The 17,235-nt window shown below is 39.5% G+C and overlaps 1 long non-coding RNA gene across 1 annotated transcript in view; it reads right to left on the reverse strand.

Moving 5' to 3' along the window:
* Positions 1-1,275: 1,275 nt before the first annotated feature.
* LOC141417378 (uncharacterized) overlaps positions 1,276-17,235 on the reverse strand; it is a 38,946-nt gene continuing 22,986 nt past the window's right edge. Inside the window, exon 3 of the long non-coding RNA XR_012441919.1 lies at positions 1,276-4,100. This is a non-coding gene — a long non-coding RNA (uncharacterized lncRNA). The remainder of the gene's footprint in view (positions 4,101-17,235) is intronic.

Here is a 17,235-nt window from a genome sequence, read left to right on the forward strand (position 1 = left end):
TAACTATCTACTTTTCTCTGAGGTTCTTTGGGGTTGGAGATGACAAATACCTCTTCGAGTCCCCTCCCAGGTGAGCTGGTATCAACAAATTGAGTTCTGCTCATCCAGAGAACTGTGGCCAACACGGGGAAGGCCTGGGCTGGTATAGATGGCCCTACTATTTCTCAGAGAAAGCTTCAGCCTTCCTCCTTGGTTAAATGTAGATAATAATCTCCCAGGTGCACACCTGTGGGTCTCAACCTTGGCCTCACACCACAGTTCCCTAGAAAGCTTCAAAAGCACTCTATTGTCTACCCTTGGTAAATTTCATGTGACAGGGCCAAGCCTACAATTCTCGACATTCGTTTTATATGGACAGCTTTTCAAACCACCTAATGTCTCTGACTCACTCAAACTGAATACGTCAGAATCTCTGAATGTGAGAGCCAGACATCAGAATTTCAGAAATCTTCCCAAGTGACTCCATTGTACAGCCAAAATTGGGAATCAGTAATCCAAGGTAGAGAGACTAGAGAGCATTCATTCAAGATTGTGGTTTTTGGTATTGTTTTGTTCCAAGATAATTCTAATATGCAAAGAGGACTGGATGTCTCTGATCCATGCTCTCACATAGCACTGTCAAGAGTAGAAGGGACTATGTAGGGATCAAAGTTAATACTCTGATAGTGACACAAATGAAAATTATATGCTTCCCAGTGTGACGCATACAGTGTCACTTCTGTGACATTCCTGCCAAAAAAGGCCTAACCTGAATGTAACCACAAGGAACCATTAGGTTAACTCAAATTCAGAAGCATTTTTAAAATGTACACTGTATTGTACTTCCTGAAAATGAAACATCATTCCCAAAATATCATTCATAGAGGACAAAGAAAGATGGAGGAACAGTTACAGAGTAAAAGTACAAAGTATGGAAACTAAAAGGCAAGGAATAGTACTGGATCAGGAAAAAAATGTTACAAAAGGTTAACATTAGGATTTGAATATGAACTGTGAATTACATAACAGCATTATATGAATGTTGCATTTCTTCATATCAGTAACTATACTGAAATTAAGTAAGAAAATGTTTTGTTGTTAGGTAATACACAATGCAAAGAATAAGAGGAAAAGGACAAAGTGATGGCTACTTACTTCCAAATGGTTCAGAGGAGAATTATATATACACACACATATATATATGAACTACATATATTAACTATATATAACTATAAATATGAAAAATCATATGTAAATGAGATGACAGAAAAAGCAGCAAGTGTGTGCCTACTTTTATGTCACTGTAACAAAATCCTAAGGAAAAGCAACTTAAGGGAGGAAAGATTTATTTTGACTCCTGGCTTCAGTGGTTTCAGTCCATCATGGTGGAGAGGGCATGGTGGAACAGAGCAGCTCACATCATGGCAGCCAGGAAGGGGAGAGAAAGAATACCTACACTATGGGATTCTCCTTTTTCCCTTTTATTCTCTCCAGGCCCCAAGGCTATAGGGTGGTACCTCCCATGCAGAGCAAATCTTTCCCTTGTTAATCCTCTCTGGCAATGCATCACAAACACAGGTGTGCTTTACTACTCCTTGGCATCCCTCAGTCCAATCAAGTTGACAGTCAAGATTAACCACCACAGCAAGTAGTGTAGGAAATGTCACAAAATGTTAACCAGTGGTGAACCAAAGTATATAGGAGTTCTGTGCATATTTGTGCTTCTTGCGACTAAATCTTGGTAAAGTATGTATGACAGTTGATTTTATTTTTTTTTGTTACTTTCCTATAAAGTTGGAATTATTTCAGGAATGAAAGTTAAAAATATAAAGTAATACACATTTTATTAAAAATTGAATTGTATTTGGAAATTTTCTAGATAAAAGATTATCGCCCATGCAGTGGAAAGCCCAGCCATATGGGAGGAGAGTAACTCATAGTATGCAGCCATGCTCCTCAAAGCAACTTTCTGGTTTATACATCTGATTTACCACTAGTTGAGTTTGTAGTGGACTGTGGACTCTTTTCCCATGTCACCCAGGCATGGGCATATAGCTGCAGAGGAAAATATGACAAAAACATGAAAGGAGACTGAGTAGAGTCCTCTGTCCTCAAGCAAAGGAAGCAAGAGTGTGTGTGTTGCGTGGGTGGGGGTGGGGGGGTGGTCAGAGTGCTAGTCCCACCTCTTGCAGGGGAGGAAGAATTGTTTTTGCTCATTCTAATTCTGCTACTTTCAAAATAGCATCACTCACAAAGTCTCCTTTCTTTGTGGTTTAGATGAGGAGACACCAGCATGGACACCACCTGAAGGAGAGTGACAGCATCATAATTGGGATCCTTGACTGGAACACAAAGGAAAGACCATGCAAAAGAACTGGAGGGCTTTGTGTGGCTTCACCTTTGTAGCTCCTGGAGTGCATATTTCAACAGTATTTTAAATAAAGTAAGTTATACCTTTCAGACAGCATTCTTTTTAATCATTACAGGATGTTTTAGATGTCGCCACTTCTCACGTAGTCTGAGGACTTCTTGCTTCCTCTTCTCCCCTTTGTCGTGGTGATTTGATCAGTATACATAGTCACAGCATTAGGTTTTCGAATACTTCTGGCTGGATGTCAGGACCTCAGCTCGAGCCAAGCCAAGCATATCTGGGGCTGATTTCAGTGTTTTGGCCTTGAACCTTCATCTTGCTCTAGATCATATTGTTCAACGTCTTCCTGAGTTTCTCATTTGTGACCCATTGCTTTATCTTTGCCTTTAGCTCTACACTTATTTCTCAAAACACAACAATGACTAGAATCTTCCTAACCAATTTCAGAGGAAGAGAATAAAGTTCAGAGTCACTGAGTAATTTATTAAATCATACATCTAGTAAGAAAAGCAATCAGGACTAGACACTGGCCCACTCCAGTTCTGTGGCTTTCTACTACATGACCTTTCTTTAAGCAGAGATTTCCTCTTCCACTTGTATTCAAAGGGATAAATATCCAAGAAATAGAACTGATATTTTCTGCTGTAAGTCACAAATTAGGGGGCCAGAGGTGATCATCTTGTGTTTGGTAAAGTTACTAAGCCTAAATGAATAGCTGTCAGGAAAGAAGTGAGGGTTTGGTCTGCTTTCTTCCTTTCACTGATACTATTTCCTTAGGGTGGACAAAAATAAAACAGAGTCATGTGATTGCAATGAAAAAACAACTTCCTTAATGCAGTATGTGATAATTTGGAAAAGAAACTCCATAAGATAGTATTAAAATCTTTAAGCAATGTTTACTCCTCCAATAGATTCTTCTCTTCTCATGTCTGGACACTGAGTTTAGTAGAAAGGAACTCACCTGCAGAGACCTACAGTTCAGAGAAAGCTGGATGCAGCCTGCTGCTCTCAAACTAACCTTTGCTTTGATTACTGGGAGACTCTTCTAGCTTATTTTATCTCGGTTTCTGGTTCCTATTTCCAGTTGCAAATGCTGAATGAATGCCTATCACCTGTGCTACTTGAGCTCATCCTTGTTTCCAAGAGGCAGGTGTTGCTCTTCCCCAGACAGTCACCTCCCCACCTCCCTGCAGCAAACCCTACAGCCATGAGTCTGAAATTCTCCCCCTCCAATTCCACCTTTTCTCATCTTCTTTCATCTTAGATTTCCCACTCCCTCCAGAAGTGGTCCTTCCACATGTACTCTTTGAGATAAGGATATAGATGCCCAATGGCAGGATAGACTTGGTTGAGGCTAGACCACTGATGGGCAACGGTGCTAGACCTAAAAACTCAGATCTTAACTCCCTGACCCAGTCTCTTTCCACTGCACTGCACCTTCGGACCAGAGGGTTTCAAAGAAACAGCAGCCTTGGGAGTCCTGCTCTGAAGCAAGCAGATGTGGATGAAAACCCCAGCACCACTGCTTGCTGCTGGTGGGACATGGAGCAACTGGATTTAATTTTCTCTTTCCACAGCTGGATCATGCATATTCCCAATTATAATTCCCATACAAAGCTGTAAGGATTGAAGCAGATGATATGGAAAGTGCATGCCATAACAGCAGAGCTTCTCAGCAAATGTTATTCTGTCCTTCATCAGAGATGACTTACAGTGGTCAATCTTCCCCTCTTGTCACGTGGATGAACCTCTGTAAAGAAAACAAATCATCAGATCTTAAGTATATGGATAAATCTTGGGAGTCTGAACATGTGATTCATTTCCTAGAACTTTAAAGAATGAATAAATAAACTGTAACCGGGAAAACAAGGAAAAACATTTTAAAGCTCATAAGGAAGTTGGAAAAGTCAGGGTTTACCTCACTTATTTAAAGCGAGTAATAGCACCCAATACCCTTTCCTCAACTAGGAAGGTAACAGTCAAAAGTCTCTCTCAATACACAGTGCTAATTGATATTAGAAGCAAGATTAGGATCCCTGGCTTGTCACCTCCTGGCTACAGCCTTCAAGGCAACACCTGTGCTGGGATGTGTGATCAGAGAAAAGCATTTATATTTTAAGAGAATTATTTTACTTGCGAGATAGCCAAACTGAGGGCGTAATGAAGTCTCACCTAATAATGTTATTTTTTATTGTGTTTTATAATATAACTCTCAGAGTAAAGTTGTACATTTTTACAAATTCTCTTATGATTCCTTTATTCATTAATTTCCTGTAGGCCTTCATGAATTTATTCCTTTCCTTATTCAATGAAACACTTTTTTTTTTCTAAATACTTGCAAGCAACAAGCATATTTCACAGTTGGTAGAAGCTAAAACTCCCACCAACCCTGCCAGCTTAGTTGCTATGGTGATAAATGGTTTAAGAAAGTCTCATTTATTTTAAAATATATTTAGAAATAATTGAGCCCCTTGAGAGCAAATTGTCCTAAATTCCCTCCATGGTAGTACTTGATACGTTTCCTTTGGGGACCAATAGCCTTCAAAGGAAAATTCCCTTAATCATGGTAGCTCAGTTGCTCATATATGAGTCTCCACTTTCTCATGATTAAATTTAGGCTCAGCAAACACCCTCCTTGACTACACTCCACCAGGGATTAAGAGAAGTCTTGCCTGGTACATGGCGTTCCCTGTAGCAATTATGGTTTGGAATTTGAAGTTAATTAGACAAAATGTGATTAGGATGGAAGTGAATGCAAGAAGCTTAACAAAATGGACATTGGAAAGAAATGTGGGATAAGAACTTTCTATGTGGCCAAAGGGGAAAGGGCCAGGACAGTTACACAGCCCTGTTATTGCCCTCCCATTCCATAAGCCTCACTCTTTTACACATCCTGCTCAGATTCCATTAACTTGTATGGCAGAAGGAACATTAGGCCCATTTAAGACTGTGGATAATAATTTATTGGGGGCATTCTATGTTTCAGTACCCTATATGAAAGTATTATAATTTTCAATTTTCCCATAAACCTATGTGGGAAATGCTATTATTGTTCTTATTTTATAGTTGAGGAATCTAAGTTTCAAAATGTTTGGACAACTTCCTTGACAGTATAGGCACTGGTACTTGAACTGGGAGTCAACTGCATGCCACTGGGGGTCAGTGTCTTGCAATGCCTTCATATAGGCTTGGGGGTTGGAGCCAGGTTCTCTGATCCATGGCCTTCTATCCTGAGCATACATGAACTCCACTACCTTAGGAGATAGGGTTAATAATCTGCCTAGAATGAACACAGACAAGGGGTAGCAACCTCAAAACCTTAAGGCTCTTAGTGCTGTTTCACACAGGACGACTTACTTAGTCTGATGTAACTCTCCATCTGTCTTAATAGTACCACACATTCCATTTTCTTTATCTCCTTGTTCTAAAGTGCCATTATCTCATATATTACAAAAAGAAAAGGAAAGGATGACTATTGTCACGATGTATCAGTGGTGGCAGTACAGTACAGTAACCAAAAGTATGTGGTCTGGAGCCATATTGCTGATAGTTACCTCCAGTTCTACTACTTGATGGATGGCTGGATAATACTTCTTATGTCTTTTTTTTGGCAGCACTGGGGTCTTGGAAGCACTCAGGGCCTTATGCTTGCTAGGCAGTCTCTCTACCTAACTCTATCAGCTCCTTGGGTAATACGTCTTTGTACCTCAGTTTCTCCAGTGATAAACTGGGTATGTTAATACTGCCTATCTCTGGGGGATGTTCCTACACATTAAAAGATATGCATGAAGCTGTTAGAATGGGAAATCCACAAAGCCAGAACCTTCTGTATAGTCTCTCTTCAGTATCCAGCACACAGTTGTCATCCAATAAACACATATTAAGTAAATAAATGAATAAAAACTGATAGAACAATATCATCGGTGTGTTCTTGACTTCCACATGTATGCTCTTCCTAGAGCATTATTCTTACAAACTCGCTTATCTACCTATTATCTCTTTTAATTTTATCATAACCCAAATCACATACTTCATATGCTCAATATTAGATTTTTTACTTTTCCTAAACTGTGGATTTCTACCACTCTTTCTCCCTTTCAGTAAATAATAGCATTACTTCTCCAGGTACTCAAGTTAGAAAGTTAGGAGTTTCCTCCTCCCTTTTACTCAACATATGAGCATATACTATTGAATGGAGCTAGAATCCATCTCACTAGAGGAAATCACTATGCTCTTTAACCTGAAAATATTGCTGAAAAGCAATACTGCTTTTTCTTTTGTCCCATTTTCACCCAATCTGTTCTTCAAACGGCAGAAAGAGTGATCTTTAAGAGCATGAATTGGCATAAATTCATTCAGTTCCTCATTGCATTTAAAGTAAGATTAGTCTTCTCTATGTTGACCTGTTGACCAATCCCAGTTTGGGCTCTTTTCCCCTGTGGACACTGGGGTACAGTCACATCGACATTGACATATCAATAAATATCAGTGTTCATTAAGAAAATTTTTATAGTGAATTCACAATAGCCAAGTTATAGAAATAGCCAAGATTCCCCACTACTGACAAATGGATTAAGAAAATGTGGTATTTATACACAATGGAATTTTGTGCAGCCATGAAGAAGAATGAAATCTTATCATTCACAAGTAAATGGATAGAATTGGAGAACATCATTCTGAGTGAGGTTAGCCTGGCCCAAAAGACCAAAAATCATTTGTTCTCCCTCATATGTGGACATTAGATCAAGGGCAAACACAACAAGGGGGTTGGACTTTGAGCACATGATAAAGCACACAAGGGAGGTATGAGGATAGATAAGACACCTAAAAAACAAGATAGCATTTGTTGCCCTCAACACAGAGAAACTAAAGCAGATACCTTAAAAGCAACTGAGGCCAATAGGAGAAGGGGACCAGGAACTAGAGAAAAGGTTAGATAAAAAAGAATTAACCTAGAAGGTAACACACATGCACAGTAAATCAATGTGAGTCAACTCCCTGTATAGCTATCCTTATCTCAACTAGTAAAAACCTTTGGTCCTTCCTATTATTGCTTATACTCTCTCTACAACAAAATTAGAGATAAGGGCAAAATAGTTTCTGCCGAGTATGGGGGGGGGGAGGGAGGGGGTAGGGAGAGGGTAAGGGAGGGGGTGGGAGAAGGGGGGAGAAATAACCCAAACATTGTATGCACATATGAATAAAAAAAGAAAATTTTTATAGTGAAAATGATAAAGTTTATTAGAAAATGATTAAAATAGGGAGATATGAGGAAAAAAGGGGAAAAGCATTTCCTCTTTCTTGTGCAGGAAATGGGAGTAGAAACTCCTCATTAAGTAATTTTTACAAATGCTGCTTCCATACCTCACTCTTTTGAGATACTTCTTAGAAAACTAGCACCTAAGTGTTCTTGTTCAGGCTATGATCTTCATGTTCCTGTCTCTCATCTCTTCAGGGCTCTTTGCATAGTCACAGGCTCTGTGTAAGGCCTCATGCCTTATGATGCTGCAGTATCTGTGTGCCTGACCTATTATTAACCTTAGGCATCTTCTGCTCTATCTCATGAACAATGGTTAGGCTGTCCTTCCCCTTCCAAGTGGCCTACTTATTCCTTTTATTCCCTCTGGGTATAGGGTATTTCATTCCAGGCCTCTAAACTTCTTGTTCTATGTGCCTTCCATTACTAATGTTCACCAACATTCAGTGCTCTTTCTTCTCCTGCACACTTGAACAAAGGTGTGGCTCTGTGATCAGGTCTTCCAGGTATATGTGCTCGGGGATAACATGCATCACTTGTAGGCAGAAGAATTTAAGTCGGTACCAGATGTACCATATTGTCTTCCTCTACTGAATTGCTCAAGGAAAAATACATTTTGAGATGGAGACTTCATCAGCTTTTGTTCTTAGGCAGAGTACCAATACCAACCTGCTTTGGCCATACAATGTGAAGAAGAAATAAAACTTTTGTTCTTTCAAGCCAGTGAGATTTGAGGGGGTTTTGTTTCTGTAGCACAGAGTAACTTGTTCAGATGAATAGGATCTGGGAATGCTGCCCATTCTGGCCTTGAAGCTTTTCAATGGGCTTACATACCCTGTTGGGCACAGAAGTAAGTCTAAGAATCCTTTTCCTTTCAAGGACACTTATTCTGAATCCATGCCAGAGAGTGCACCATCACCTCATGTCTAGCCTGTCTCCTCTCCAAAGGTTGTATGGAAGCTCTATATTTCTAGGACAAGCTTTTACTAGATCACCTTGACTGGTGTCTGGATTTACGTATGGTCAAACATAAGAACTTTATCTTTATTTTTCTAGCCATCATGTAAATAATAGAAACAAGGACAAAAGCTGAAATGATCATTGGGAATTACAACCCCAACATTTTTTTGAAAATTTCCAAATTTGTATTGAAATATGGCCAACCTGCTATTATTTGGCTTGACAGCAGTGATAATGCTACATAATAACTAAAGGAAATTGAGGTACCTCATTGCAGCTCTAAAAGCTGCCCATGTTTTCAAGAAGATATCAATAATTTTTCCTGGCCAGAGCTCTATACAAGAATTTTCTGAACATGGAGCAGTGTATGATAACATCTAGTCCTCTATTTAGTTGGCTCTTGCTTGCCTACCACTTCAGGATCATGTTTCCTAACCTTTTTGTATGAAAGCCTCATTCCTGGATCACTAATACAGCAACATGTCAAAGCAGTTGCAAGGTCATTTGTTTATCACTTAGTTTTCTTACCCGACTTAAAAAAAATTCTTCCAAGTCCTCCTAGAGTTTGATTTCAGATTATGTCCAGATTTAAGATAAAAACTCAAAATGCTGCCTGTAAGCAATGGTACAGCTGTGGTGTTTTCTAGACATTGGTGATCTGTTTGTGGTCTAGCCACATCTCATCCTCAGCCCAGGCCAAGGTGGTAGTGAAGATTATGCTATGAGAGTGAAAGGCCTGTAAGAGGACCAGCTCCACAATGGCAGTCTCTTTACCCCTTGGCACTGACCCACTGACTGGACTCCCCCCTCATTGTGGTCCATAGGGACAAGGCCATGGAATCAGAAAGCAAAGGCAGGACAGGGCATGATTCCCATCTTTGTTTTATCTGAAAGGTACCATAGATCTTGTGGAAGTCACTGAGTTCAAGATACCACATAAAACCCAAAGAATTCTTATCTCCAGGGATCATCCCAAGAATCTGCCATTTGAAATGGTTTATGTCATTCTTATGGATAGGTATATTCTAGTCCATAAACAATGGATTGTTGGAAATGGCTTCAAACTCTGGCTTAACCACTTTGGGGTTATTTATTTTAGAGGAAGTTATTCAAATTCTCTAAATAACTTTTCCTGGTGACAATGCTATCTACTTCATCAAGTTGTGAATTAAAAAAAAATGAACCATATGTGATGGGAAGAACATGGTTCCTGGTATGTTGTAGTTGCACAATAATCCAAATATCAACCTTCATTCATTCAGACATTCCACAATTTTTTGAATGCTACCAATAAGAATGTTATCATCATCAATAGTACTAATACTACCAGTAGCACTCTGTAACAAACGCTATTTTACTTAATCTTCATTCTATCCCCCAATAAATGTTATAAATATGATCATTATAATTTTATAGATGTGGAAACTAAGGCATAGAAATGCTAAAATCTTCCCTAATTTTAAGTGCTGAAGCTAGAATTTGACTCTGAACTGTGAGAACCTGCTGACAGCCATAGTGCTCAGAGCTGAGTGTGTATATACCAGTCTAGGAGGCAGACAATAGACAATAAAAAAGGGACTACAAAGAGGAAAATGCTAAGGAAATGAACAGGGACTGAGAATGGCAAGTAGTAAATTGGGTGTATAATTGATTTTTTAGAAAGGAAGTCATCATTCCCAATAACGTGACATATATCCCGGAGGTAAGACTATCAGGGAGATGGAAACGCAAGTATTGGGAGGAGTGCACCAGCTCAAGGGCATAATAATGTACACTACGGTCTTAGTATTAGACAAAAGTTGGTATGTTGGGGATGAGTCAGTGTGGCTACACCTTAGCACCCGTGGGAAGGGATGGATCAAACTGAGATTGGAAGTGGAAAGAGATCAAAACATGAGGGATTTCATGGGCTTGCATACAGAATGCAAATTTTATTTCAAATGCAATGCGAAGCTTAATGACTTTAAACTAATTTATATTTTTTAAAAATTACTCTCACTGCTATTTGCAAATGGGGCAAAAGAAGAGAAGAGAAAGCAATTATGATATTATAGCAGTGGTCAGGTTAAAGGTGATAGTTATTTACTCTGGATGAGAAATCAGTCTAGCTCCATTCTGGAGGTTAAATCAACAAGATTTGTTCACATGGTGGGTAAAGGAGAGGAAAGGAATTAAAATGACTCCCAAGTTTCTGCCTTAAGTAACTAGAGAAATAATGAGACCATTTATTAAAATGGAGAAATTGTGGTAGAAATTCAGAGTTTAGAAAAAATCAATTCTATATCTGAACATACTGAACATGTGCCAGTTCAGTATGTTCAGAACACTTAGTTCTCAGAGAATAATGCTCTGAGAAGATACTAATATGGAAATCAAACACATAGGGAATATTTAAAACAGGGTAATCTTTAAACAATTTCAGCAAGGTCTTGGAGATCTGAGAGGGAGAGTAGAGTGAAAAATATGAAAGGATGAATGCTGAGTTCTGAGAATATTTCAGTTTCTCCAGCATCCTAGGGATAAACAAAGTTAGAGGACACAGGAAAAGACACAATATCAATCATACAGGTCTGTGAAAAATTGGAAATGTGCTCCAGAAATCAGGAGAGAAACCGTTGAAGCCATAGGGGATTGTCATTGGTCTGGAACCTGCTGGAAGGTGAAGGACTGATGGGAGCAGAAAAGCATGCAGGTAATTTGGAGAGCCCCATTGATCTTTAAAATAGCAGTGTCAGTGTAGTCATGAACAAAATTCAGCATAGAGCTGTCTGAAGAATGAATGAATAGAAGTAGAAAGATGAGGTTACAAAAATTTTGCCTCTTAGAAGGATGACACAAATGGGACAATAGTTGAAAGTATTGGGAGCTGTGAAAGTTCTTTCCCTTTGTCTGTTTTCTTTTCTTTTCCTATGATGGGAAGTACCAAAGCCTATTCATATGCTGCAGAACATGATCTAATAGGAATATTATAAGGATCCAGGAAGGAAATATAAAGAAAAAGAACAAGGCACTAAGGGAAGTTTTTAAGGTAACAGAGTTAACAGAGCTAACAAATTTGGGGTTCAGGGGATATTGGCCCTTAAGCAAAGAAGAGTCCTTCCTCTTTAGGACAGAAACTGCACAGAAGAAATTGTTAATGCGTGTTGATAGAGCTCCAGAACTGGCTATGTTATCAAGAGGAGATCTCTTTTTGAAGATTTCAAATTTTTCAGTGAAAAAAATACAATAGAGAAAGGAGGTTTGAAGTGGAAGAGATATAAAATAATCACTGATGAACAAACAAGAACAAGATCACCAAGAAATGAGCAGAACACTTAGTTAAGGTAGAAAGTCTATCTGAAGCTGATCATCACCAATGTGAAGAGACATCAACCTGCCCAGGTACAACAGTCCTCCATTATGCATGGGTGGTATGTTCTAAGACTCCCAATGAATGCCTGAAACTATAGGTGTTCCCCAACCCTATGCATAAGTACTGTGATAGCATGACAATTAGCAATTGAGATATAACCAAGATGGCTACTAAGTGATGATTGGGTAGTGTATGTAGTGTTTACACTGAACCAAGGAATGGTTATCATCCCATGAAGGACAGAGAAAGATGGCACAAGATTTCATTATGATACTCAGTACCATTGCATAATATACAAATTATTTTTTCTGGAAATCTCCATTTAAAATTTCAGACCACAGTTGACCGCAAATAACTGTAGTGAGTAAAACGATGAATAAGAGTTCACTGCTACACATGGTTTTTCTAAAATAATACTTGCTCATGGGCACAGGATTGACTGTGGTAGTTTTTAAAGTTCATCTGGATTTTTGGATTTGTAAAGGCATGTATGATGGAGGAAAATGACGTAGGAGATCAGAGAAGTCTGGATATGGAAGAAGCAGAGAAAAATGCTACCATAAGTAGGGGAAAATGAGTAAGAAGAATTGCCTTTGGACTTTTTAAACAGATCCTCCCAATAGGTTAAAACATTTTGGGCATATATTCTTTATACATTCTCACATAAGTGTTTTCTTATTAATATTTATATGTGTTGCAGTATTGTCAATCAAGAAAGGTGACTTTGGTAGGGTAGAAAGATTGGGAATATTCAAGATTGGAATCGGAAGATTCAAGGTAGGAAGAGACTCCACATTTGCCTGTGGTATCAAGGAAGAATTCAGAGAAATTAATCCTTGTCTTGATTTGGGAAAAAAGACAGTGTCAGCCAGATAGAAAGGGAGAATCAAAGTATTAAAGTGGAGACTCAGCATAGACAGACACTGGGACAAGAGAGGACATGGTATAAGTCAGTAATTCCTGAGTGCAGATTTTGAGAGCTGAATTAGGGAGAATGAGACCGAGGTAGGAAGGAGTGGCTACATCATGAAGAGAGTTGCAAGCCTTTTAAGGAAGCTGGGATTTATCTGGTATCTAATGGGTACCCAGGGGAACATTTTGAGCTGCTGTGTGTTATGCTTAGACTTGAACATGGAGGCAGTATTGAGATATGATTGGATGAGTTAGCCTGGAAGGGAGAAGGTGAATGAGGAAGCTCTGAAATAGTTTTGGTGAGATGTGCTGGGACACAAAGTAGGAAAAGTAAAATGTAGATAGAAAAGAATACAATATGGGAGGAAGAATAATAAGACATTGTTTGAATAGTTACTGAGTCAGGAAGAAAGATGAGTTCTCGATGGTCAGAGTTGGTACTATGTACATATGAAGCAAAGATAAGCAAAGGCAGAGAAGAGTGACTTACTTGGCAAGCATTGAGGCTAAAATGCCTGGAGGGGATTTGGGAGGTTACCTCTGAGGGTTTGGATTCCAAATGGAAAGATGCTATCATAAGCAAACACCTTTGACTTTTCCACTGGTGCTCCCAAAGGAGGAGAGAAGTTTCTATCACATCTGTATAGCAAGAATGTTCCTTAGTCTGCTGACCTGAATCAGACCACGTACCCTTCCAGAATCAAATATGGTGTTTGGAATATACTAATTTTTAAAAGACAACTGGCCATCCCTGAGGCTGAGTGGAAAAGTCTTACTTATACCCAGTTCCCAAAGGAAACGCTATCGAACATGTACTGTGTGAACTCTCAATTCTCAGGCACAGGAAGAGCAATTAATAAACCTATGCCAGCTCCCAATTATCACACAGACCTTGGCAGCACTATCAAGGAGATCTACCCTCATTTAGGTCATTAAGGAAAATGGAGGTGACATTTGCTTTTACTTCTTCATGGCAGAAAAGGAAGTTAGAGGCAAGGATAGCAGAAAAAAAAAATGTCCAAAAGTCAGAGATCACATTGCAAAGTTTAATTGGGCTCGTCTGGGGGAATTTCCCTCTCTTGTGATTCAGATATCATCTTGTTTTGGTGATAAAATGTCTTGTTTCTATGCAGAGAATTACATAACACTGTCTTAATCCATTGTATATAACTTTTACTATAATATTTTTACGTTCTTTCCAACAACTTTTGACAGCAAATAAAGGAAAGAGGTGTGTGTGTTGCAGAGGGTTACTGAACATAACTACTGTCCTTGTCATCACAGGTTCTGCCCAGCATGACTCAATTTTAGACACAAACGGGTCATATGACAGCTGTTTGAAGCTAGCTTTGGGAACTTGAAACGCTCACTTAACCTCTCTGCACCTCAATTTTCCCATCTAGGAAATGAAGGATAATAATACATTTGCTGCAGCCTCATTATTAGATTTAAATACTATAACATATGCAAAATACCCTGTAGCTTGTACTCTTTACCTGAACCAGACCAATCATTATTCTTAGGATTATAATTGTTATTATTAAGAACCAAGGGGAAAATAAACCAAAAGGAGCAGTCACAGGACCTTTTCTGGAAGCAAAGTTATAGTGGCCAGATTGCAAGCAAATGAAGCAGCAGGTGCCAGCCTTCTGAGCAGGTTGAACACATTGCCTCTCAGTCTTCTGGTTATATAGGACACAATCCATCAACTGATTCCATTAGGGATACAAGTGCCATAGTCACCAAAAACAGAAGGCAGAGAATTGTCTTTATCAGTAGCACAAACTGCAATTGGTTTATGGAACTAATAATAACTAAATTCCTACAAATGTGGAAAGCATTCTGCCCTGGGCATTTTCATGTTATGTCATTGAAGCCTCAAAGCAATTACATGAGGAGCTGCCTTATTTGCAGATAAGCAAACTTAGGCCCAGAATTCCCAAAGACACACCAGTCACAAAAGACAAGGATCAAATTTCTGACTCCAAACCCAGGCTCTTTCTGTTATGTAACTGTGCATCTTCTGCCGTGGTTCTCCAGGTCAGCAGCATAAGCGTCACTTGGGAACTTGCTAAAAATGCAAATTCTGGAACCTCACTCTTTACCTACTGGATCAGAAACTTGGGAACAGAGAAAAGCTTGGAGGAGGAATAGTTAGCAAAAGGAGATTTTGAGTTGGGTGGGCAGGGCTCAGGCAGGTAGAGAAAGATAAGATTGGAGGATCTTTCCAAAAGGAACAAAAATGAATGGAAGTAGAGGTAAGAAAGAAACTTCGTTTGGGAAACAGTGAGACGCAGGGAGATTGGTGCTCCCAGCCTGGTAAGGAGGTGGAATTTAAATTAGCAGAGAAGGCCACAGTGGTATTGGGAGTTTCTCTTGTTCTCTAGACCCTGTGAATGGTCAAGAACCTGGTCTGTCCAGAAAACAGCCTTACAACATTACATAAATCTGGCAGAGCACTGGTGGCTCACACCTGTAATGCTATCTATTCAAAAGGCAGAGATCACAAGAATCAAGGTTCAAAACCAACCCTGGCAAACAGCAAGACCCTGTCTCAAAAATATCCAACACGAGTTGGGCCCCGGTGGCTCACACCTATAATTCTAGCTACTCAGGAGGCAGAGACCAGGAGGATAGAGGTTTGAAGCCAGCCTAGGCAAATAGTTTGTGAGACCCTATCTTGAAAAAAGTCATCACAAAAAGAGGGCTGGTGGAGTGGCTCAAGGTGAAGGCCCTGAGTTCAAGTGCCAATACCATAAAAAAAGAACATGCCCAACACAAAATAGAGCTATTGGAGTGGCTCAAGTGTAGAGTGCCTACCTAGAAAGTGTGAGGCACTGAGTTCAAACATCAACACCACACACAAAAAACTTGCACAAACTGTCTCCCTCAAGGAGCACCAAGAAGGAAATCCTAGGTCTCTGTAATCTGACCTCTAACTCACCCCAGCCCCATGATCTTTCACAGTGCAGAAGGAAGTAAGAATCAAGAAACACATGCAGTCCTTGCCTTGATACAAAATCATCAAAATAGGTTGTGTATGTTCTCCATCCATCTATCCTTGCATCCTCCATCTTCACTTCATCAGTCCATCTCAGGCTTTGCTTCATAAATAATTTGAGAAGCCTCATTATGCATTTCCCTTGTTCTTGTTTGTGCCTCTCTCTGTTCCTGACACTGTAAATCAGCCTTATCTGCCAATCCGTAGAGCAAATCATGAACACTACTTAGCCATCTCTGTCTGCCCCTCATTCCTTGGCTTCCTAACACTTTCACTTCAGTCTTTACCTGTGCCCCGATCCCTGTTCTGAGCATTCAGCTCCATGATCCTCTCTAGGATCCTGGCTTTGGTTCCTTTGTCTTGCTTCTGCTGGCTGCGCTCCATGGCATCCAAGAACCACCTCCATTTATTCTTAAAAGTACTCCTTTAGTTCTGCTGGGAACACTGTTTCTGGTGTTTCCTGCAGTTGTAGGGAAGATATCTGGACTTTTGTCCTGAGTCCCGCATCCAAATCTGCACTTGACCAGCTGCTCATAGGATTAATAAATTTTGACAGTGATAACGCCTCTGGTTTGAATATCAGATTTGCTTATGGCAAAGCTGCCATCTGCTCTAGTTTCTGTTCTTAGCCTCATTTCAATTCCTTTTTCCTGCTGTGACTCTAGTGTTAGGGCCTGACCTATCTTTTTCTTCTCAAGGTATAATTTGTCTTCCTTCCTAGATTCTCCCTGGGGAACAAGCTGATCTTGTCCCTTCTTTGCTTTGGGCTTCAACACGTCTCTCCCAGAGTGTGCCCTGATTCATAGTCCATACTAGGACAGGGCACTAGAATAAAATAGGTATGGGGATTGAGGGTAAGTCTGAAAATAGGCTTTTTTTTTTTCCCCTTCCCTGACCTTTAAATCTGTAAAGACATAGAGGCCTAAATCAGAGATAATCTATGGCATGGACTAGACTTGGAGATATTACTACAAACGTATTTTCTACATAATGATGCTGAAAGAAAGTGCATGATCAATACATTTGAGGGCCTCTTTCTTTTTTTTCCTGAGAGGTGATCTTGATTGTAATTGGAAAGCACTATATAAAAGAGGAGCTATTTATTTCAGAATATCTTTAAATTAGTTAAGGTATTGGAGATAGTTTGTTGTAATTCCTGCTAGTCCAGCAGCCCATGTGAAATCAATTATAATCTTTTGCTAGTAGGAAATTTTAAAACAGGTGAGGCCTATTTAATGAGTATAATTAGGATACAAGGTTGCAATGATAGAAACTGTCAGTAATCATAATCATCACAATTGTGATGGCTAATTCTAATTGAGCACTTACTATGTTGCTTATCACTCTACTACCATCAATCCAACGAATTTCCACACTCTTGTTTGGAAAAGGGGTTGAAGTTG

The sequence above is a fragment of the Castor canadensis genome, chromosome 2 (assembly GCF_047511655.1).
Source record: "Castor canadensis chromosome 2, mCasCan1.hap1v2, whole genome shotgun sequence".
NCBI classification, from domain to species: Eukaryota; Metazoa; Chordata; class Mammalia; order Rodentia; family Castoridae; genus Castor; species Castor canadensis.